We start from the raw sequence: 24,175 nt of genomic DNA on the forward strand, positions 1-24,175 counted from the left end.
TTAGTCGCACCAAGGTTAATTTTAAAGGAATCCCTCCCCCCCATGGATACTTTTTCCCAGTCCAAATGTTTTTTTTGAAGGAGCCAATTTAACCTGGCTTTCTTGATTCAAAGAAAGAGTAAGCTCATTAGTTACTAAAAACATGCGAAAAAATAATAAAAATGCAACACATTTACACACAGATCAGAATTGAGAAGTTGAGTCCAAATAAAAGTTTAAAAAGATATATGAATCAGTCTTTGGCTTGTCTATGAGACTTAGGTAGCGAAATGTTGCAGCCGTTAAATTGGGTGATTCAGGAAGAGCTGACTTTGGCAGTTTTGCAGTTGGTTTGGAGACACTTGGTTCTGCAGGTTATCAGAAGAAGCTGCCCGATTTCCTTTTTGATTGTGGCTTTGCTGAGTATTGCCTCCAGCAGCAGAGAGAGAGAGAGAGAGAGGGAGAGAGAGGTTTCGCCTGCAACTGCAGGGGTGACTAATTGATCTTCTTGTTGCTGTCACACACACGGCACAGAAGCACATCAGCACTGCACTGCAGCTGGCTTTTTAACCCATTTTCCCCCATGTGTTCCTGTAAAGGAAAAAACCATGCCTTGCGCTCAGAGTCTGTTTTCTTTGATCTCTGACCATTTTGCACATTCTGAGATATAAATCAATAGGAGGTGGATTTTAGATGACTGCTGGGACGTGGTAATCAGACCTTTGCCTCCGCAACCACAGGAGATTAAAGTTCCGTCTTTTGCACCTTTCCTATCTCCCTTTTAAGTGTCTCTGCTTGAAGAAGGCCATGACACCTTTTTCAGGTGCAACATTCCATGTTCTCTCAGGACAGGTCTGTCAGTATAATCCACATAGGAATTTTCCAGAAGGTGGTTACTTTACATTATCAGCCATCTTTTGTTCAGTGTCCTTGCTTGTATTTCTTTGAAAACACACATATCTTCCTTAATTACATATGCCCGTAAGTAATTTGTGGCTATAATCAGCTTTTATGACATTCTCTCCACTTGCTTTCTGGAGTACTGTGTACAGTTTTGGTTTCCTTATTTAAGGAAGTTAGAAGCAGTTCAGAAAAGGTTCACTCGACTGAAACCTGGGTTGAAGGTATTATCTTATGAGGAATTGGACAGGCCGGGCTTGTATCCATTGGCGTTTAGAAGAATGAGAGGTGACCCTATTGCAACATATAAGATCCTGAGGGGACTTGACAGGGTGGATATTGAAAGGATCTTTCCCCTAGTGGGGCACAGTTTAAAAATAAGTGTTCTCCCATTAAAGACAGAGATGAGAATGATTTTTTTCTCTCAGAGGGTCGTGAGTCTGTGGAACTCTCTCCCCCAGAGACTGGTGGAGGCAGGGCCATTGAATATTTTTAAGGCAGAGGTAGATAGATTCTTGACAAACAAGGGAGTCAAAGGTTATCGGGGGTAGGTGGAATATGGATTTGAGGCCACAGTCAGATCAGGCATGATCTTATAGAATGACTAAGCAAGCTCGAGGGGCTGAATGGCCTACTCCTGCTCATAATTTGTATGTTTGTATGTTCATGTGGTTGTCAGTCAAACTCTTTTCTTCCTGTCCCTCTATCTCCCAGTGAGCTAAAACCAAAGGAATTGAAGGGAAGTTATTGATCTCACTAGGAGATTGGTTAGGTGGTAGGAGACAGTGATTAGAGATAATGGGTATGGATGGCGATTGGCGAGTAATGGAGTTCCACGAGGGCCTGTGCTTTTCACCATATTATTCGTCATATTTGTCAACAATTAATGACTTACACATGATTAATGAATTAACAGATAGAGAGCCACACATCCAAGCTTGTTGATGATACAAAGATAGGTGGAATAGTCAGAGTTGAGAGAAGCATAAAATTATAAAGACGCATTGATAGACTAAATGGGAGGGAAACAACTGCGGAAGATGTATTTCAATGCAGCTAAGTGTAAGGCCATCAATTTCGATGAAAATAGGATAGATTTTAGCATTATTTAAATGATGAAAAGTGAATAACAGTGGATCAAGGCCCAAAGAGATCTGTCATCACACCCCACTCCCCCACCCCCATACACAGATCTCTAAAATGTAGGAGTCAGGTGCAAAAAAAAATGGTTTTATATCAAGAGGGTTGGAATATGAAAGGGTGAGGTGGAATTTTGTTTCAGCTATACAACACACTTATTATTAATCCAATTAGATTATTTTCATAGTTCTGGACACCACATCTTAGAAAGGATAAATTGCATTGGAAGGAATGTGGCGGTTCACCAGGATGTTACCAGGGCTCTTAAACGAGGAACGGTTGCAAAAACTCGGCTTGTATTTACTGGAATATAGAAGATTAAGGGATGATCTGATTGAGGTTTTTAATGATTTTGAAATGAATCAACGAGGGAGATAAAGAGAAACTTTCTCTTCTGGTGTGTGTGGTGAGGGCGGGTAGGGATGTGGGTGGTGAGTGGTGGTCTTGGACAAGGGGACATGACCTTAAAATCAGAGCCAGGCCATTCAAGAGAGAAGTTTGGGAACGCTTCTTCACATAAAGGATGGTGGCAGCTTGAAGATCTCTCTCATAAAAAGCAATAGACATTAGCTCAATTAGTAATTTTCATTCTGAGATGGATAGGATTTTTAATAAGCAAGATATGAAGCCAAGGTAGGTAATGGAGGTTGCATACAGGTCACTGGGATCTCATGGAATGGTGGAACAGCCCTGAGGGGCTGAATGACCTATTTCTGTTCCCATGTTCCAATGTGGGGTGATTATGGCTTCAGTAAACTGTCTAGATATCCTTCCTCCCGTTCCTGATTATTTTGAAGTGATTCCAGCCCACATTCGAGCTCATGACTCTGAGACAGAGTAATTCAAGGCACTAAAATTTCCCACAGGTGTGCTCTTCTTCTGGGATAAGCCCACAGTCCACGACCACCCACTTTCTATGACACACTATCATTTCTGCCATTATCTGTTCAATATCTGTATGCTTATTTAACTATGGTACAGCAGTTATTTATTTATCTATTCCCAATGCTACCTGATTCATTTTAATACTAAATTATAATTATCACATGGATTTAGTTCAATTTCTTTTAAAAACTTTTATTGTTCAGTGTATTAGGTTTATCCTATTTCATCTGCTGTTGGTGTTTGTGTCTATTTACTTTTAATGACTTCATTTACGGGGCTAATTAGGATTTTGTCCACTTTTTTTATTTAGGAAATTCATTTTTTAAAGTTTAGTAGCCCCTTAAACCTACATGTAGTTAAATATTTAAAGTGTGAATAAATAATTGAACACAGCTATTATTTCTTAGCTATTTTATTCTGAACATATTTCCGCTTTGGCACTGAAACCTCCCCTGTCTTAGCTTCAGAAAACATGCCCTTCTCTATTAGCTCTCAACTTTCTCTCCTCTCCAAGCTCATCTTGTCCAGAAGATTCACCTCCAGCTCTCTTGACTGCATTTGATATTTGGCAGCGGTATGGAAAGACCATGAAGATTTGGTAGAGGTATACGAAATCATTAGGGGTCTGGACAGAGTCGGGAAGGTATTGTTCCCATTGGTGGAAGGATCAAGAACTAGAGGGCACACATTTAAGGTAATGGCTGAAAGAAGTAATGGCAGCATGAGGAGAAAGGTTTTCACGCAGCGAGCGGTTAGGACCTGGAATGCGTTGCCGAGAGTGTGGTGAAGGCAGGGTCAAATGTGGCATTTGAGAGGGAATTGGATTACTGGCTGAAAAGGAAGAATACACAGGGCTATGGGGTGAAGGCTGGGAAGTGGGCCTGGGTAACTGGCTCCTTTGGAGAGCCAACACAGATATGATGGGCTGAATGGCCTCTTCCTCTGGTGTAACCATTCTGTGACTTTGTAAAGACAGATGATTCATTTCCTTTCCTAGCCCAGCATGATAACTGCCATTGTAAATGATTTCCACTCCTCCCTTTCTTTAAACACCTTATCCACTTACTAATACTTTAAAGCACACCCTTTACCCTTTTGTCATTGCAAGCACCCACCCTATCTCCACACTCTCTGCCTTCAATTCCTTGAACATATTATCAACTCCATGTCCATCTTTTAAGCTGTTCTATTTTTGAATTTCTCCAAGATGGGGTCAGGGTCCACACGTTCGCTGTTGACACTCAATTCTATCAGTCTACCACTTCTCTCAACCACTCCACTGCCCCTGTTCGGTAAGATTGCCTATGAGGTGCAATATCCTTCAATTAAAAACCGGGAAGTCTGAAACTATCATCTTAGCTTCTTTCATGAATTCCACACTCTTCCCACTGATTCAGTGGCCCAGGTTTTCACTACCAAGGTGGGTAGATTGAGATGGGAAATGTCCTGCCTTGGCATGCCCGCCTCAGTAGAAAGGCCCCTGAGTGGCGCAATCTTTGCTCCGAGGAGGGCTAGAGTGGTAAAGAGTCATGCCCACCACCTCTGGAGGCAGAGCTTAGGCAGCCTTGGGGGCAGACAAGTGCTGAGGTGGGCTGGTTAAAAGGCCCGCCTTGATTCTCTGCTGCTTCAATCCAGTTGTGCAGCGAAATTTTAAGCTGTCTAGTCCTCACCCCTTGCATCCTCTCACTCACACCCCCATGCCACCTCCATGCCAACTTCTGCCCCCAACCCACTCCCATGAACTCCCATACCAACTCATGTCAATTTTAATCCTTCCTTGCCCATTTACAGTTTATGCTATGTGCAAAACCAATGAGCCATTTAGTAATAATGGCATGTGTGAAACTGCTCATAAAAAATACCCATTCATAAATCTTCTTTTGAAAAAGAACTGCTATTCCCATAATTCTATAAAAGTGTCAATGAGCCAGGCCATTAAAGACCACAAGACCATAAGATGTAGGAGCAGAAGTAGGCCATTCGGTGCATCGAATCAGCTCCGTCATTCAATGAGATAATAGCTGAACTGATAATGCTTAACTCCACTTTCCTGCCATTTTCCCATAACTCTTGATTTCCTTACTAATTAAAAATCTGCCTATCTCAGCCTTGAATATACTTAACAACCCAGCCTCTACAGCACTCTGCAGTAAAGAATTCCACAGATTCACTACCTCTAAGAGAAGAAATTCCTTCTCATCTCTGTCTTCAATGGGCGACCCCTTACTCTGAGATTATGCCCTCTGGTCCTAGACTCTCCCACAAGGGGAAACAACCTCTCAGCGTCTGTCCTGTCAAGCCCCCTATGAATCTTATATGTTTCAATAAGAGTACCAAAAGTATCAATAACAGAGACTTCAAGCACTTTGCATCTCTAATTTGTGCAACTAAACATTGAGACATTGACAAAAGAGATCACAGAATGAATTGCTTATAACCACTTCAAGATGTCAGTCAAGCAAAGTCAACAGTTCTCTCCAGCTGTCAAAACAGAACTAATGCTGAGAAGATCCTTTAATGAGTCTGGGCTCTTAGCTAAGTGGATGAGTGGAAAGCACTGAGTTGGAATGGGGGGGATGTGGGGGTCATGGGAGACATTGGTAACACCTTTTGACCTTGCCTTTCAAAGATTCCCGAGTCCAGACTATGGTTCATGGTTCCACTGATGTCCTTGAACCACAAGTCATGGAGAAGCTGGCCTGACTGCATGAAAATTGTGGGGGGCTGGGAGAAGTAACATGTGCTGTGGATAAAGGGCAACCGGTGGATGTACTATACTTAAATTTCCAGAAGGTATTTGATAAAGTGCCACATCAGAGGTTATTGTATTAAATAAAAGCTCATGGTATAGGGGATAACATGTTGGCATGGATAGAAGATTGGCTGGCTACCAGGAAGTAGAGTGTAGGCATAAATGGGTCTTTTTCAGGTTGGCAAGATGTAACGAATAGTATGCCACAGGGATCAGTGCTGGGACCTCAACTGTTTAAATGTATATAAATGACTTGGATGAAGGGGCGGATGGGATGGTTGCCAACTTTGCTGATGACACAAAGATAGGTAGGAAAGTAAGTTGTGAAGAGGACATAAGGAGGCTACAAGACGATGTAGATAGGTTAAGTGAGTGAGCAAAGATCTGGTATAATGTGGGAAAATGTGAAATTGTCCATTTTGGCAGGAAGAATAAAAGAGAAGCATATTATCTGAATGGTGAGAGATTGCAGAGCTCTGAGATGCAGAGGGATCTGGCTGTTTTAGTGCATGAACCGGAAAAGGCTAGTATGCAGGTACAGCGAGTAATTAGGAAAGCTACTAGAATGTTATCATTTATTGCGAGGGGAATTGAATACAAAAGTAGGGAGGTTATGCTTCAGTTACATAGAGCACTAGTGTGACCACATCTGGAGTCTTGTGTACAGTATTGGCCACCATATTTAAGGAAGGATGCATTGGAAGCAGTTCAGAGAAGGTTTACCAGACTAATACCAGGAATGGGTGGGCTGTCTTATGAGGAAAGGCTGGACAGGCTAGGCTGTATCTGCTGGAGTTTAGAAGAGTAAGAGGCAACTTGATTGAAACATATAAGATCCTGAGGGGTCTTGAGAGGGCGGATGTGGAGAGGATGTTTCCTCTTGTGGGAGAATTTAGAACTAGGGGTCACTGTTTAAAAATAAGGGGTTGCCCACTTAAAACAGATGAGGCAAATTTTTTTCTCTCAGAGGGTCGTGAGTCTTTGGAACTCTCTTCCTGAAAAGGTGGTGGAAGCAGAGTCTTTGAATATTTTTAAGGCAGAGGTAGATAGGTTCTTGGTAAGCAAGGGGGTGATAGGAGGTAGGTGGGATGCAGATTTGAGGTTACTATCAGATCAGCTATGATCTTATTGAATGGTGCAGCAGGCTCAAGGGGCCAAATGGCCTACTCCTGCTCCTTGTTCGTATGTTTGTATGCCTTCCCCCCGCAATGGAACTGCCAGGTCGGGAGTGCAGGGTGCAAACTCACTACCCACACCCTTAGCACATGCCAGCGAAAATTGGAGGTGCTGGGAATGGGGGGGGCAGGAATCCCGGAATTAGGTCCTGCCACCTACTTTTTAAATGGCTCCACAGTCGTTACGCCTCTCCAAAAATCTCGGCCAGTCCCTCTCTCCCTGACCTCTGTTTCCAGTTGAAAAAGTCTGTTCATGAGCTCAGCATCCTACTCACCCTCGACCTGAGCTTCTGAACTCATATCATTCCCATCACCACAACAATGTTAACCTCTTCCACTGTCTTTACCCATCTGCTACTGAAATTCTCATGCAAACTTTATCACTCTAGAGCTAAGCTGTTCTGATGCACAACTGGGCAGCCTTCCATTTCCCACACAACATAAACTTCAACTCATCCAATTATCTGCTGCCCCGATCATATGTTAAGATGTTCTTCACCTACTTTTGTTCACAGTCTGTGAAGTCACCACATTTAAAATTCTCATCTTTTCCATTTAGCTCCTTTCATGGCTTTATTCATTTCTGGCTCTGTAGCATCCTCCAGGTCTACAACTGCTACCCCCAAACCCTCACAGAATCAGAATAACAGGCCAGGATTTTCCGTGCCCGCTGACGTTGGGCGTGTTGGGTGGTGTGAGCAGACAATGTGGCGAGAAGGTCACAAATCAGTTTCACGACATCGTGAAATCAGTTTGTGATCGTCAGCTCAGCCCGTCGATGGTGGGCTGCATTTCCCGCCATCGGATGTCGGGAACCTCATTGTAATGTATCATCAGATCATTATAAGGCCAGCCCGCTGAGCTCACTCAACCACCTGGATCATCTGCCTACATCAGTGGGAAAACACACCGGTGCAAAACACGTCTTGACAACTGTGATGTGCAAAAGTCGGGACTTACCTCCTTATCTATCCGGCCATGTGGAAAGTTGCCCAGGTATGTCCTGTGCACAAAAAGCAGGACAAATCCAACCTGCCAATTTCCACCCCATCAGTCTACTCTCCATCATCAGTAAAGTAATGGAAGGGGTCATCAACAGTGCTATCAAGCGGCACTTGCTTAGCAATAACCTGCTCACTAATGCTTCGTTTGGGTTCTGCCAGAGCCACTCAGCTCCTGACCTCATTACAGCCTTGGTTCAAACATGGACAAAACAGCTGAACTCCAGAGGTGAAGTGAGAGTGACTGCCCTTGACATCAAGGCCACATTTGACCAAGTGTGGCATCAAGGAGCCCTAGCAAAACTCCAGTCAATGGGGATCAGGGGACAAACTCTTCACGGGTTGGAGTTATACCTAGCACAAAGGAAGGAGGTTGTGGTTGTTGGAGGTCAGTCATCTCAGTTCCAGGGCATCACTGCAGGAGTTCCTCAGGGCAGTGTCCTAGGCCCAAACATCTTCAGCTGCTTCATCAATGACCTTCCTTCCATTACACTTCTCCCTCCAGAATCACTCATTGGCCAGCTGCTCCCTCTGCGGTGACAGAGGATGAGGTTGAGGGGGTCACAGGCAAAGGGGACTCGGAGGGAGTGGACAGCCTCTGAGGTTCCTGAGTGGATGCCCAGGGGTGTCCAGCTGCCACTCCTCCTCCCTTTGGGTGCCCAGGGGCCCCAGCCTGACTCCTCGAGGGGAAGGAGCAGCTGTAGGGACGTCGAGGTTCCCCGTTTCCCTCTTGCGTTGCCACTGCAGGAACTCACCCATGTCTCCCACAATGCAGTGCAGGTCTGCAAACATCTCCACGTTCTGCTAGACCAGGGTCTCCATGGCGTCCACCATCCTCCCCATGGAGACCTCCATGCATGCACATGTGGGCACCACTTCATCAGAGACCAGGTGGATGCACTCCTCTGACTCGCATGCCACTCTGTTGGGGGCTTCCATCTGCTCTGTGTGATGTTCCCCCACCTTCTGCTGACTTTCCACAATGAGTTGGAAGGCCAAATCTAGAGGCTCGTCATCTGACTCAGACCTCACAGATGCCTCTTCCCCAGCAGCCCTCCGAGTGCCAGGGAGCTCGGCTGAACCTGCCTCCTCCTGCTGCGGACATGTGTCCGTGCGGTGACCACCAAATTGTGAACCCGAGCCTGCTCTAGATCTAGATCCCACTGAGGTGTGTGTCTCTGCGCTGGTGGAGGGTGTGGGTAAGCGCTGTGACGGGTCTTCCAGGCTGCTTATTTCCAGCTCTTCAATGGAGGAGGTGGCCTCTTGGTTGGAGGTGAGGATGTGGATGGAGCTGAGGGAATAGCTGGCTGAGGGTGTCAGTGTCTTGGCAGAGCTCCCTGTGAACCAAAGTAGAGATAATTAGTGCATGACGGCAGAGTCAGAAGCAGGAGAGCGAGTACTGACACTTGTGTTGAGAGAGGGATGATGTGATGCAAGATCCTGACAAGGGTGTTTGCCACCAGCCTCTCCATCACTGCAGCTACAGTCCACATCCTCACCAGTCAGCATGATGGCACATTCCTCAAAGTGATTGAGGAGCCTAATGTGGGTCACTCCACCCCTGGTCTGGGACCTCTCCCTGCTGTTGTGAGTCAGCTTCTCCTGCATGAAAACAGATGGAGAGAGTGTGAGCAGGGCACATGGCACTACGTAGAATGTTTGTGTGGTAAGCGGTGCCATGGACAGGATGGGGACACGAGTTGCAGAGGATATGGGCCTGATGGAGATGTGAGGGTGTGTGTGAGAATTAGAGGTGTTGTCCCTTGAGGTGTGAGATCCCTGTGGGTGTGTGCTGGTTTTGTGAGTGTGTGAGTTGAGAGTGATGAGAAGAGTGACTTACCCTGGCGAAACGGATGAGACTATTCATCCTCTTTTGGCTCTGGGTGGCTGTCCTCTTTTGCAGGGCATCGGCGCTGAGCACTGCTGCCACCTCCTCTCAAGCTTGATTAGTGATGTTGATGCCCATCCTGCAGAAGAGCGGGGCTAGAGGACATCCCAATGGGCCTCCACTGTGTCCAAAAGGGACTGAGGGACGTGTCATTGAATCAGGAGGCTGCAGTCTTCTTGCCTTTCGGGGCCATGTCTACTTTGTAGCAGTCCTGGGCTGGAAGCACTGAGAGTAGTGCGTGCGGCTGCACTTTAAATATGGTGACCGGAGCACTGAGGTGGTGAGGTAATGGCATGTTTCCTGGAAATGCAGAATTAAATGGGTTTGGGACGATACGGCGTGAAAGGCCGTCATTGCGGCCGGCGGTTAAAACATCGTTTTACCCACGCGCTACCACACTTAGTGCAAATCTGGGACGCTTCTGCCCACAGAGTTGTTACAGTACAGAAGGAGGCCTTTCAGCCCGTTGTGTCTGTACCGGCCTCTGACTCTGGCCTCTTGTACATCTGCCTCTTGCTTCATCCCACAATTGATGGTATTGCCTTCTGTTGTCTAAGCCCAATGCTCTGGGATTCTTTCACCAAATCTCTTCAATGCTCTGCCTTCCTCTCTTCCTGTAAGACCCTCCTTAAAAGCTCCCTCTTTGACCAAGCTTCCGATCCCCCCTCCTAATAGCTCCTTCTATGTTGCCTGCTTACACCTCTCTGGAGCAACTTGGAATATTTTGCTCCTTCATAGCAGCTATTCAAACGATTATTATCGTTTTTGGTGGTGATGATGACAATAGGGTTACTGGAGAGGACGGAGATTAGCCAAAGTTCTTGCTACTGATTGATAGTCTGTTCAGCCTGCTAGAAAGTGCATGTGCAAGGACAGGGTTAGACATGACTGCAGTGTGACAACAAGCAGGCTGCCAACACTTCCTATTTTGCGAGACCACAAGGAATGATTATAGATGCTGCATTCCATGCTAATATTAGGGATGCAGTTCACTTCCAACCTGAAAAGCTTTCTTAGTTTCTTCTTAGCTTTGGCCGGCTTGTTGCTATTCAGCAGCTGCCCAGTTCTTGGAGCAAAAACAGTTGAGGCAACATTTGCTTCTCAACATACTTCTGGAATTCATCTGTTTAAACAGACCGAACTAAAAAAACCCTCATCAAATTCAACAGGCAAAGTCCTCAGGAGCACAATTAAAACTGAAACAGAATGACAGGAGTTTAATGCCCTCCCTTGTGGTGAATTGGTGGCAGGGGGGGTCACCACCACCTTCCCGCCTCTACCCTGATTAAGCCTGTGCCAGCAAGGCCTGTGGACAGCCTTCCCACTTGGCCACCAATTGAGGCCCTTAAGGGAATGAATTCCAACTAAAAGGCCTCATCCCACTGCTGCTGGCATTCACCCAGTGACAGGGGCTCGCCATGTGGGGATGACACGCGACTTCTGTCAGAGTTGCTTGTGGGTTCCCATTGGGTTGGCTTGGGCGACGGGGGCTCCCTCATTCAAAGGCACTCATTGCCTGATAGGGGGATCCAGAATCGGAAAGGTGGTGCCCACTGAGAGCCGCCCCTCGCCCTTGCTGCAGGCCCCCCTCCCCAACCGGTGAACCCCCTCCCATCATCACTCACCTGTGGCCTGCATGGGCCCATCCATGATCCTAGGTCTCTGGTGACTGTTGGAAGTGAACTGCATCGCTCCCAGGTAGTGCTGCTGTTCAAGTGTGTCGGCTGGCCTTTGATTGGCTGGCAGCTCCTGATGGGCGGGATTTCTGCCCCAGGGTCCTCGAAAGCCCACCAATGGCATGCCAGCATTCAGATCAGCAGGCCTTCCCTAAGAGAAGGAGCCTCGCTGGCACTCCAGCTGGCAGGCAAGAACCCCCCCACCCCACCCTCCGGATCACCTCCATTAAACCCAACCTAAAATCTTTAAATGGGGCCTAAGTAAGGTTTGAACGTTATTATTCAGCTGGATTGCAGATAAGCAGGTTAAACAGTTTAAATTTGGAAATTGTAAGAGGAATTTACATAACCTGCTTATTGAGTTTCACCAGTTTTGATCCAAAACACAGTAATAAATCAGTTGTATTCCATAAAGGCTGGGTAAGGAGCACAGGGCATGGGAATTTTAAACTTCAAAGCAGGTTTTATTAACTAGTTGAGTGCTGCTTGCACCTCCTGGGCGAAGCGATGGAGGCTCACTGAAAATCATTGAGCTCCTCCTCCAAGTGGGAAAAATACTGACTAGGTCAGGGCAACAACTTGTGATCAACAGGAATTCAACATGGATTCAGAGGGCATGCAGGTTCTTATTAAACCTGGCTTAAAATGGTGTGTCATGATTACATGGACAGAGATGAATTCTCTAAACCATCTGCAGGGTCTGAAAACTAAGCTGAGCATTAATAGCATACAAATGCCTAAATAGTTTATAAGAAATATACTTCCCTGCTATTTTAACCAGATTATGGCATAACTTTCTAACCTGTGTCGATCTGCGAGCTTGCATTAAACATGAGCGCGAGACGATTTGTCACCCCGTTTTTAGCTACTCGTGTTGAATGGGAAAGCGCTTTTGGATGGTTATTTTGAGGAAGGGTCGGGTGTGCAGAGTCAGGATATTTCCCGGTTCCATAAACCTGACCCGGGACAAAGAGCCCCAGAAGTTGAGATTTTTATTCCAGAAAGGGCTGGGTGGTGGTGGTGGTGGTGGGGGCAGGGGTGGGGGGGCGGGGGGGTGGGGGGGTGGTGGTGGGGGGTGTGTGTATGTGTGGGAGGGGGATCGGGACGAAATGGGAGTCAAGCCCGCTGACCCTGCAATGAGTACAGAGGCTGTTGGGTACAGAGACGGGATGTCAGGAGGACTGCCTCTGTGCACCGGCACTGTGTGAGAGATTAAAAAAGAACAAAAAACATCCCTCTAGTCCTCACCCCCCTCTCCTCACTCACCCCCATGCGCCATCCATGCCAACCCAGGCAACTCAATCCCTGTACCCACTTCCCATGGTCCCCCATACCCTCCATGCCACGTCATGCCCTGTACCCATAGCAAGCAATTCTTTTTAACACTGCAGATATTTTTTCCAATGATTTAAAGGGCAGTACTTTTAAATGCCTTGACAGCTTGACAGCTCCCTTTGATAGTTGCTTTTGACAGGTTGTCTCGACAATTTTGACGGTTGATTTTGACAGATCTGCTGACAGTTCCAATGAGCTTGACAGTAATGGGTTTATGCATGTTTTACGCTTATTTATGTCTAATTTTAACAATTCCAAAGAGCACCTTACCTCCCCAAGGAGGCGTCCTGGGACCAGCTCCAAAGCAGTACCTTACTTCTCCAAAGGAAACCACCAAGTTCAGACCAGCTCTTACCTGGTCTAATCTGCACACTCTGGGTTTCACACTCCTGTCCTACAAAAGTCCCACTTCAGTGGAGGCAGATGATGATTTAAATAGCCAGCTGCCTCCTAAACCATGCATGTGCAAACCCCGGCCTGACTCCAATTCCGCCCCACCAAAATAGGAAGTGCTGTGTCCACAGGGGAGGGGGGACTCCCAATTTCTGGGCTCGTTTGCTATTTTTGCCAGGAGCCTCTTTGTCTTGGCAAAAATCTAGGCCTAAGTGGGATTTGTGCTAATAAAACACACCTATTTGAAAGCCTGGCTTTACCCTATAATTTTGGGGATAACTGGTGATTACTACAAAAGAAATGTGCCTGAAAGCACTAAACTGGACACCTGCATTTTTAACACTCAAGTGCTAATTAGGAGCAATTTTCCTGGCATGGTATATGTAGCCTCCACACATAGACTTCAACTGAATGTGTGGAGCGCACTGGTTGGCAGACAATGACATATACCAGGATAGCACCGGGCCTGAGCCACTGGGTGTTCAGGTCCTCAGTTGCAGAATTGGAGGCCCTGGTGGAGGAGGTACAGAGCATGAGGCATGTTTTGTATGCAGATGAGGGAAGGATGCCACAAAGGCAACTGATGTGGCAGATGTGGGAGGGGGGTCACAGCCAGAAGCCTAGGACATAGTCCCAGTGCCCCAAGAAATTTAACGATTTGGCAAGAGTGGCCAAGGTAAGAGCCCAACTCACAAAAACATTACTCAATAACTGCAGCACCACCAGCATCACAGCCTGAACACACTGCATCCACCGTCTGACTATACACTGACATTCACACACCCCACACCACTCACCTCAGACATATCTCACAGCTCTTCATCCATGTGAGTATCACACACACACACACACACACACACACATACACACACCTAGCAATACACTTATTCAGAATCACCACTCTTTCTATTCCTGGACAAGATAGCACAATAGGACCTGACACGGCGGGATAACAACATCCAAATGAGTTCAGTCTCTTTGAGGAGACATTACTGGCCATGATTAGGCAGAGAGTGGGAGACGCTGTGGCCACAGGCAGAGGAAGGGACATTTCACCTAGAGGCAAATGGCCATCCAGCTTCCTTGCAGATGCACAACGATTTCTGATCGCTAATTACCCAAACTTATATCCCCACTCACTAACTTCATAAACTTTCATCCCACCCACCCTCCTATTGTGACCACACACACTGCACTCTAACCCTTCCAACTTTATCATTGCGGCCTCCCAGGCGAAAGATCCATCTCACGCCCCCTGGAGGAACTGGAAGAAGAACTTCACATTCCCCCTCCCCTGGCAGAAAAGGAGGAGGAGGAAGTGAGGAAGAAGCCACTCTATCAATACTGCTGTCACAGGCAGCAGCTCAGAGGCCAGCTCCATGCTTACCTTAGAGGCTATGGTTAGAAGAGGGATCCTCACAGTGGGGTGCACTGGGTGCTAGTGGGCAGAAGTAGAAGGAACACCAAGGGTGCCACCTTTCCAGGGATCGCATACTGGTTCTGCTGTAGAGGAATCATGCAATGAACTTGCAGGGCCAAGCTTCAGAAGAAGGCTAATGTGTTTGAACTGACCTGTTGGAAATGACCTGGAAGCCACCCTTTCATGGTACCCATTGATTCGTTACAAAATATAATTTATCCTCAAGAATGGATAGACAATTAACTAGTAGTGGGAAGCTTAGAACTCAGGCAAGTTGTGGGGCAAGGCAGTACCTTCTTTATTAGGCCCTTATTGCTGAATATGAATTGCATAATGTTTTAATGCGCACTGTGTCAAAGTTTTACTTCCCCTACAACCTTTTCCTCAGTTGTTGCTTTTGTTTTGGTGAGTTTTAAAGGGCTACCAGCAAACATGGAGCTGTAGACCTCAGACTGGAGTCAGCACCTTCAGGAAAACATTGAATAAAAAGATAATAGCAAACATATAACATCTCTGAAGCATAGGAGTTCAAATTGTACTATGGTTTATGAAGGCCCTAGGTAACATACTAAAGCATGAAGACATCTTTCAGCAGGTCAACAACTAGGGCTGAACTTCATAACATGAAAACATGGCAAAATCAGACTTTGTTTTGAAGAGACCATATGTTCCAGACTTAAATAAACAAAACAAGTGTTTGCTAATCTGGCTCACCCTTTTGCGCAGAGGGAAACTGAAGGACTTTGAATTTGAAGAATATATTTCTTTAAAGGAGACTGGCATGATTTTGGCTGTCAAACCTCTGTTTGAGGAGGGTGAGGAGCTGTGCATCATTCCCTACACCATTGCACCTTGCAGGTAATCCGATCCTACACTTCAATGAACAGGCGACCCAATGATAAGATGGCATCAACGCACTGTGTTTGCAAATAAACAAATGTTTGCGCATGCCTTTTCATTCTGAGTGCCTTTAAACTTCTCAGATAATTAACCTACCAAAGCTGCCATTATTTATCTGATTGACAAACTGCTGACCAGAGATAAGGCACCTTTTTGAAAATTTCAAGAAACGCCCGCCCAGGATCAAAGTGTAAAATACACCTTTGTAGAAACTAGCTTCTTTGGAATGATAGCTTTTTAAGTTGGCACAATGGTTAAAAGTTTTGGTATATATATTTCCAAAATCCCCCCATTTATGAGCACGCACTAATGATTTTCCTGTGCTCATTTATAAATCCGTAAATGAGTGTACAGCATATGACCTTCAATCCCCACCTTTAAACTACTTTATTTGACCATTCGAGTGTAAATAAACCTTTTCTCTGAATGATTAATCCTGTGTTGCATGCAGGGTTTTGACCTGTTTATTTCACAATGCTTCCTCAACTTTCTCCTGATTAGTAAACACTATTGAAACCTATTCCTTGCTATTGTAGTTCTGTTACCACAAAGTCCCTCCTTTGGAATGGGGTAATGGGACAGAATTATGTTACTGTTTGCATTTTTTTTTAAATTTAATAACACAAAGAATTGTCTGTTGCTTCACTGATCTGAGCAGAACTGAAACTTAACTGTGGGTAGAATTTCACTCAATGGTACACAATTTCATAAACTGTTTAATTTGTGTATCATGACTAATAATGAAACCATGTGCACTTTCACAAGGTTACTCAATCCATTTCATTCATACTTGTCTGGGCAACAATAAGATTATGCCACCTCACGTCAATTTTGCTTTTAAGAAGCCTTTGGCCCAAGTATTTTGCTGTTCCCTCCCACGTCACTATGATTTTCTGGAATTTATGTGACTGTTGCGACTGTCAGTTTCAAAATGTATCAGTGAGAATATTGGTGAAATATTATCTGGAGCTGTTGTTGTGTTTGATTGCATGTTGGTCAATAAATTGTTGTAAAGATTCACAAGAATGTAGAATGATTGACTTAAATAGCATGTTTTGGACGCTATATTTCTGCCAGGAGCTGGCATTTTTATATTACCTTTAAGATAGTAAAGTGACACAAGGACTTGTAACTTCAGCGTAAGATGAGTGGAAACCCTGGAGAAACAGTGTAAATAGTTTCCCCCAGAGTTCTATCTATCTTCCGCAGAATAGGCCTGGAGAAACCCCTAAGAAATCACAAGCGCTGATTCTGAACATGCAGTTTGATGGAAATGACAGACTTTCACCCTCTGAGAGCTCTTAGATTTCTTCAATGAATGGAACAATATTTTTCACATCATCGGAAACTCTGTGGCTGTCTGAAGTGCAAAACAGAACATCACAGCGAACTTAGGACCTGCCTGCAGTCAGTTGAGAAGCGTGGGAGGCATTTCGGTGAGGTTGAATTTGTGTCACAAAAGAGGGGATTCCCAGTGGATCTTCTTTCTTCATTTTTTAAAATTCAGAAGTCAAGTTTCATGCGGGACACCATGAAGATTGAAAAGAGTAGTGCAGAAGATGAAGTGCTGGGGAGTCCAAAGCTAAGGACCATAATTATCAGTTGCTAATACATCCAGTAAGGAATTCTAGAAACTTCTTTACTCAGTCAGAATGTGGAACTCACTACCACAGGGAGTGGTTGAGGTTATTACTATAGATGCATTTAAGGGGAAGCTGGACATGTGTGAGAAAGGGACAGAATGCTTTGAAAGGGAGGGAAGAGGCTTGTGTAAAGCATAGAAAAGACTTTGGGCTAAACAACCTGTTTCTGTCCTGTGAATTCTTTTTAATTCGATGTAAATCAGGAAGTAGTGATTAGATTATATTAAACTTAGGTTTTAGAAGCCTGTTCCTTTAAAGGATGAAAGGTAATGAGGGAGATAGGATGTTTGCCAGATTTAAGCTCCTGCGAATGAATGAGTGAAGATAGGAACCTTGATTTCAGCACAATGAGAACAGAGGAGGAAAAATACGTAGGTTGAAAGATTTGGAGATACTTCTGAGGTGGGTGTTAAGATGCAAAGTAGGGGATATCAGAATTATCAGTTGGCCTCATTTGCTTTTTATGATTAATACTGTTACTGCATTTAATTTTTGTCAGTCACATGAATTGGTGTAATTTGCCCTCCATCTCTCCTTAATATACAGTTTGAACATGAGTTTATTTTCAAATATATTTTAGTAAAATAGTTGACTGCATCACCTTACTGTCTCTGGTCAGGAACAGTGACAGATATTACTGTAAAACTGACCAAGTTTGGCTCAATATGATGGCTTGTCTGGAAAACAGGCTTTAGGTGAACAATGAGACAAGGCTAAATTTTCCTCAAACCAGTCGCACTCAAATGCACAGGCCAGAGTTTCCTGAATGCCAAGGGGAGATGGTGGATTCTCTCTTATTGGAGACGGTCATTGCTGGTCACTTGTGTGGCATGGTGACTTGCCACTTACTGGTCCAAGCCTGAATGTTGCCCAGGTCTTCTTGTGTGCTGGCACGGACTGCTTTAGTATCTGAGGAGTTGCGAATGGTGCTGAACATTGTGCAATCATCAGCGAACATCCCCACTTCTGACCTTATGATGGAAGGAAGGTCATTGATGAAGCAGCTGAAGATGGTTGGGCAGAGGACACTACCCTGAGGAACTCCTGCAGTGATATTCTAGAGCTGAGATAACTGACCTCTAACAACCACAACCATCTTTCTTTGTGCTAGGTATGGCTCCAACCAGCAGAGAGTTTTCCCCCTGATTCCCATTGACTCCAGTTTTGCTAGGACTCCTTGATCCCACACTCAGTCAAATGCTGCCTTGATCCTATATGGTAGAATTTCATATTAAGCTTGGGAGTTGTGTGATTAAGTCCAAATCCATGGCTGTAAATTTAAAGGAATCCAGTTACAGAGATATAAGAAGCCACTTGGTTGAAGTACATTGTGAAATTAGACAAAAAGATATGTCAGTTCTTATTTGTCCTTCAAGGTGAGATGACCATGTTCATTATCTGTGATGTTTGGGGGGATTCCAATGGGTACATAGGTGACTGCTAAAGCCAATCTGCACCCGGAAGGTTCTGCTGCAAATAGGACAGGATACTGCAGATGGTGGAGCTTTGGACAAGTTGTTGCTCAAGATTTCTTCAGCTTACTTCCTCTCTCTGCTTCTGATATGCGTTTGGCTTCAGTACAGGCTGCACAGTTTTTACTTGGTTGCACCATGAGTAGTGATCCTGGGCAAGCTTCTCCCAGGGCTTGAAGTTAATATCAAAACTCCTAAGTGAAACCTTTGGAGTGTCCTTGTAACTTTCTTTGGCCACCATGAGAGCGCAGCCCAGACTCAAGCTCTCCATAGAAGATTCGTGTGATTCATTGTGTCAGGCATTCTGGTCACATGACCAGCCCAACTTAGTTGTGACTGTCTCAATAGAGTGTGGATGGTTGGCATGCAAGCTCAGCTGAGCACCTCAGTGTCTGGTACCTTGTCCTGCCATCTGACTTTCAGAAGCTTCTGAAAGCAGCTGAAGTGAAATTGGTTGAGCTGCTTGGAATACAGCTGGGATGCTGAGAATACAGCCCAAGTCTCCCATGCGTGGAGCAGAGTGGGCAGGACTTTTGTCCTATGGACTTTTAGTTTGGTAGGCACGCTTACTCCTCTTCATTCCCAGACTGGTGTTCAAAGTTTGCTGAAGGCTACACTTGCTTTGGCAATTCTTGCATGTGTCTCATCGTCAATGTTGGCAGCTTGAGAGAGTGTGCTGCCACGTTATGTGGGCTTATCCACTTCTGACACGTTCTGATCAGCCATTGAAACCTTGAGTTCAAAATGGCGCTTTCCTGGAGCAGGCTGGCACGTTGCTGCAGTTTTCTTCCTCTGATCGTAAGGACTGAAGTTTGTAAGGACGAAGTTGTCATATTTATTGGAGAATAAATCCCTGCTGCATTGCATGTCCAACTCTGAACTGGCAGCTAGTACACAGTTATCGGTAAAGAAGAAATGGGGAAGTATGTCATTGGAGATTTGGTCTTTGTCTGGAGTCGTCTCAAATTGATCGGCTTCCTGTCTGTGCAATATCCGTTATCGATGCCAGGAGCATCATCACGGATGGCATCGGAGAGCACGGTGGAGAAAGTCATGCTGAAGAGCATTGGCACTAGCAGTTAGCTGTGTTTAACTCCAATAGTGACTGGGAATGGGTCAGAATACTCACCATCATCCAGGACAGGTGCGAGCGTGCCATTTAGAATTGTTGAACCATCGTGATGAGTTTCTCAGGACAGCCAAATTTCTCCATTACCTTCCAAAGGTCCCCACACCTGACTGTGTCCAAAAACTGCTCAGGTCAACAAGCGTGGTGTAGAGGCCCATGTCCTGTTCTTGGCATTCCTCCTGTAGCTGTCTAACTGCAAACATAATGTCAATGGTTCCTCGACCTTCTCTGAAACTACACTGACTCTCTGGCAGCAGATTCTGATTGTGATGTTGCACTAAGCAATTCAGAAGGATTTGGGCAAAGATTTTGCCAGCGATGGAGAGGAGTGAGTTTCCTCGATGATTGTCGCAGGAATAGTGAGCTCCTTTCCACTTGTACATCTGGGCAATGGAGGCATCTTTGTATTGTTACGGGATGGTCCCTTGCTCCCACATAGACTGAAAAGGTTCAGTCAGCTTATTGACCAGGCATTGACCTCCAGCCTTATAGACCTCAGCTGGAATAGCATCAGCTCCTGGAGCTAGGCTGCTAGATAGGAGTCTGATTAGGTTCATTGTTTCTAACAGCGTGGGAGGGTCATCAAGAGAACATTTATGGCAACCTGTGGCAGCCTGTTGATTGCTTCTTCACTGATGCATGAAGGCTGGTTGAGGATGCGCTTAAAGTGCTCTGCCCATCTTCCTAGAATTTGGGCTTTTTCTGTGAACAGCGTTGACCCGTTGGCACTGAGGATTGGTGTGAACCAGTAGACTGCGGCCCATAGATAGATTCAGAATCGTAGAATCTCTTCCAGGCTTTGTGGTCTGCATATGACTGAAGTTCGTATACTTTCTGATTCAGAACGTGTCTTGCAGCTCTCTGAGCTGGCACTGGACAGTCCTGTCCAAGGTGCCTCTATGTTGAGGTACCCTCAACCTTTCCATCCTGCTTCAGCTGCACCCGCCTTTCCCTGTGGGGTTGCTGAGGCTCTAGAGATGCTGGGCCTCTTTACTGGAAGTTGAAAATTTCCATGTAGTACCGAGGATATGGCTGATTTGCCCGAAATGCCATTAGAAAACTCAATAAATGCAAAATGTTGGTGCATTTTACCAGCCAATGCCAAACAGGGGGTGTAGAGGGTGGGAGGTGGGTGGATGTGTGGGCAGGTTGGAGGGGGGTAGGTTGGTGCTCTCCAGGTGACAGGAAGAATGGCCCTCTGGGTTAGTTGCAGGGGAGCAGGGTAATTAATCTTGTTGGGCAATGGAGGAGGAACTGTTTGAAACATTAGCTGATTGACAGAGGAGGCCCATTCTGGGACTGAAACATGTGCACAGGCAGGAACTCACTTACTCCTTTACTAAGTTGAGCTACTGAAATAGCCTGTTGTTCAATCAGGCATGACATTTCACTCAGAACCAGAAAAGGTTGAGTCATCAAGGCTTCTGTTGCCACTTGTTTTAAGGTGTGTTTGGTATGCCCTTATATTTATTTTGAACTTGTCTAAAATGAGCAGTTCTTCTAAATCACTCCTGATCAGCAGTGGTGAGAAGCTGTAAAATACATTACTGGAAAACCCCAGGGTTTCACCTTTGACAGGTTATGATGCATGTTTAGTTGGGTTTCTTTATGAGTTCATTTTTAAATAGAACAGGAAGAGCATGCAAAATTTCAGTTGACTTTTTTTATAACTGCATATTTCTGACTCATGTTAACACTTCCTGTTATTATTTTATGCCTTCCAATTTGCATTCGAATTGGGCACATGTGAGACTGTCAGTCCCCGCATTGTGGACTCCCACAGTTTATTTTAAAACCTCATTATTGAAGACAATGCGATATCACGGGCCAGATTTTTCCACTATTCTGCAGAATAAAAACAGATCTATTTTCTGTGATATTTTGAATGCCATAATTACTTTTCAAGTTTATAGTGTGTTAATATTTTCATTGTACATTATGTTATTCCGGTTTTCCATTATTGACATTTCCTGTTCATTGTTACTTTTTCTGAAGCCCAAATGCATTTCAACAAAACTCCCTCCAACCCTCTGATAATCACTTTATAAATCAGTTTGTTGCAGATCTTTCAGTTTCCAGATGGTCAGAGACTGGACATACCTTGGGAGATACGCTATGGGACCCCTCAGAAATCCCAACGCAAGGACTCCGAGGGAATTGCCCGGGAAGTCTGAACTTCCAATGCTCAATTTCCCTGCTCCTTGGGACCCTTCCAAAAAGTCTTCAACTCTGAGTTAGAGTCAGAGATGTCAGTTCTGATGTACTTACCTGGATAGTTACCCAGGAAATGTTAGACAGAATAAAACCTGTCTAACTCCCGGGTAAATATACAGCTGACCCCCCGCAATCACTCACAGTGACCCTGCCCCACCTCCCCTTTTGACAACCCACTATACCCTGACACAACTTGCTTAGCCCTCAACCCAACCTGACTAGCCCCTGACCCACCTCACCCACTTGCTATCCTACCCCCTCAACCCCTCTACCTACTTACCTACTGACCTTACCTACCCTGCTCCCTCACTCACTGTTTTAAAATGGAGTACCATGTTATCTTTAAGAGAATGCAAGTGGACTAACCATGTGACAGTACTGATCAATCACTGTACAGCACGGGCTACTGGTTAACTTTAAGTATAAAGCTGGAGGTGGTTGTGGGAGCACGCAAGGATTTAGCGCTCTGCCCTCTGTTGCAATAAACAATCACATTTTGTTCTTATGTCAGTCACTCTCCATTATCGATAGCGAGCATCAACTAACAAGTGTATATGAAGGTGTGCAATTTGAGTTTACTCGACTGGTGAACTCATAGCCTCAAGACATAAGACTCACCCTACCCCTTCACTTACCCACCTTACCCCCTTACTCACACTACACCTTACCCACCCTAACCCTTAGCCACCTTACCCCCTTACACACCCTACCTCTTATTCACCTTACCCCCATACCCACCTAACCCCATCATTCACCCTACTGCCTCACTCACCCTACTCCCTTACCCACCCTACACCTTGCTCACCTTACCCCTTCACCCGCCTTAACCTTTACCCACCTTATCCCCCAATCCACCCTACCCCCTTACCCACCCTACCCCCTATCCACCCTATCCCCTTCATCCACTCTACCCCCTTACCCATCCCACCCCCTCGTTCACCATATCCCCTTACCCACCCCACCCTCTCACTTACCCTACCCCCTTACCAACCTTACCCACCCTACCCCCTCACTTACCCTACCCCCTTATCCACCTTACCAACCTTACCCCTTAGCCCACTTACCTTCTCTCCTTAGCTTTTCAAGCAAGACCTTGGATATTTAAATACTCCATACACTTTTATTGTCCTTAGGGAAATTCTCTGCAGGTACAGCTGCTCATGAAGAACCAAAAGAAAAGAGAAAGAATTATATCAGTAATACCGTAACTCGTGTCAATTACAGTACAGCCAAAATAGAATAGAGAGAGGGGAAAATTGAGAAAGATTCTTAGGTCTTCATGCTTCCTCCCTGGCACAGATACAATTAATGGGTACGAATGTGGCCATGTCCTCCAAAATGTCACCTGTCTCAGGTGTTGACGGTGTATTGGGAATGGAGATGAGGCAAAACACAGAGTTTGGGGAAGCTCTTTGACGCCGGGTAGACACAATCTGTCGGCAGAAGCTCGGCCAACCTTGAAAATCCTGCCAGCCTTCTGGAAAGCTCCAGGCCGAGGAGGCCGCCTGCTTTTGCTGGCCTAGTGCAGATTATTCCAGTCCAAAAGCTGCCTGCTGAGAGGCAATAGCTCCAACACAGCGACACTCAAGTCCTGGGCCACGCGGTCACAGGTCTGCTGCTGACCGAAGATCTGATCCATAGAAACTCTTTGCTCACCAGAACATGGCAGCTGATGTGGTAAAAAGGGTGCGTGGCCTCTGCACCAATTCTCTTGTGTCGCTCTGTCTGAGGTTCACTGCACTCAGTCAGATGTGAAGAATCCTCCCTCAGGAAAATCAGAGGAAGGTGAGTGTCTTTTTTTTGTCTGATCAGGGTCGGAAGTAGAGTTTCTGATCCTGATCAGAAGTTCTGGGCCCAGGTGGCTTTTGGCATGATGTGATATGCTGTGGTTCAGTTGGTAGTATCTTGCCTCTGAGTCAGAAGGTTGTGGGTTCAAGTTTCACTTCAGATCTATAAAGATCTACGCTGGCACTCCAGTACTGAGGGAGTGCTGCACTGTTGCAGGTGCTGTCTTTTGGATGAGATGCTTAATCCATGTTCATCGGGCTTCTCAGGTGGCTGTAACAGAACCCATGGCATTGTTTTGAAGAAAAGCAGGGAAGTTCTCCCCGGTGCCCTGGCCAATATTTAGCCCTCAATCAACATCACTAAAACAAATTGTCACATTACTGCTTTGGGGAACTTGCTGTGTGCAAATTGGCTGCTGTGTTTCCTATATTACAACAGTGACTACCTTCAAAAATTATTTCACAAGGCCCCAGATCTGCTCAACC

The 24,175-nt window shown here is 45.5% G+C and overlaps 1 long non-coding RNA gene across 1 annotated transcript in view; it reads left to right on the forward strand.

Moving 5' to 3' along the window:
• Nucleotides 1-15,271: 15,271 nt before the first annotated feature.
• LOC144691210 (uncharacterized) overlaps nucleotides 15,272-24,175 on the forward strand; it is a 98,428-nt gene continuing 89,524 nt past the window's right edge. Inside the window, exon 1 of the long non-coding RNA XR_013579061.1 lies at nucleotides 15,272-15,402. This is a non-coding gene — a long non-coding RNA (uncharacterized LOC144691210). The remainder of the gene's footprint in view (nucleotides 15,403-24,175) is intronic.

Source organism: Cetorhinus maximus, chromosome 15, assembly GCF_964194155.1.
Source record: "Cetorhinus maximus chromosome 15, sCetMax3.hap1.1, whole genome shotgun sequence".
NCBI lineage: Eukaryota > Metazoa > Chordata > Chondrichthyes > Lamniformes > Cetorhinidae > Cetorhinus > Cetorhinus maximus.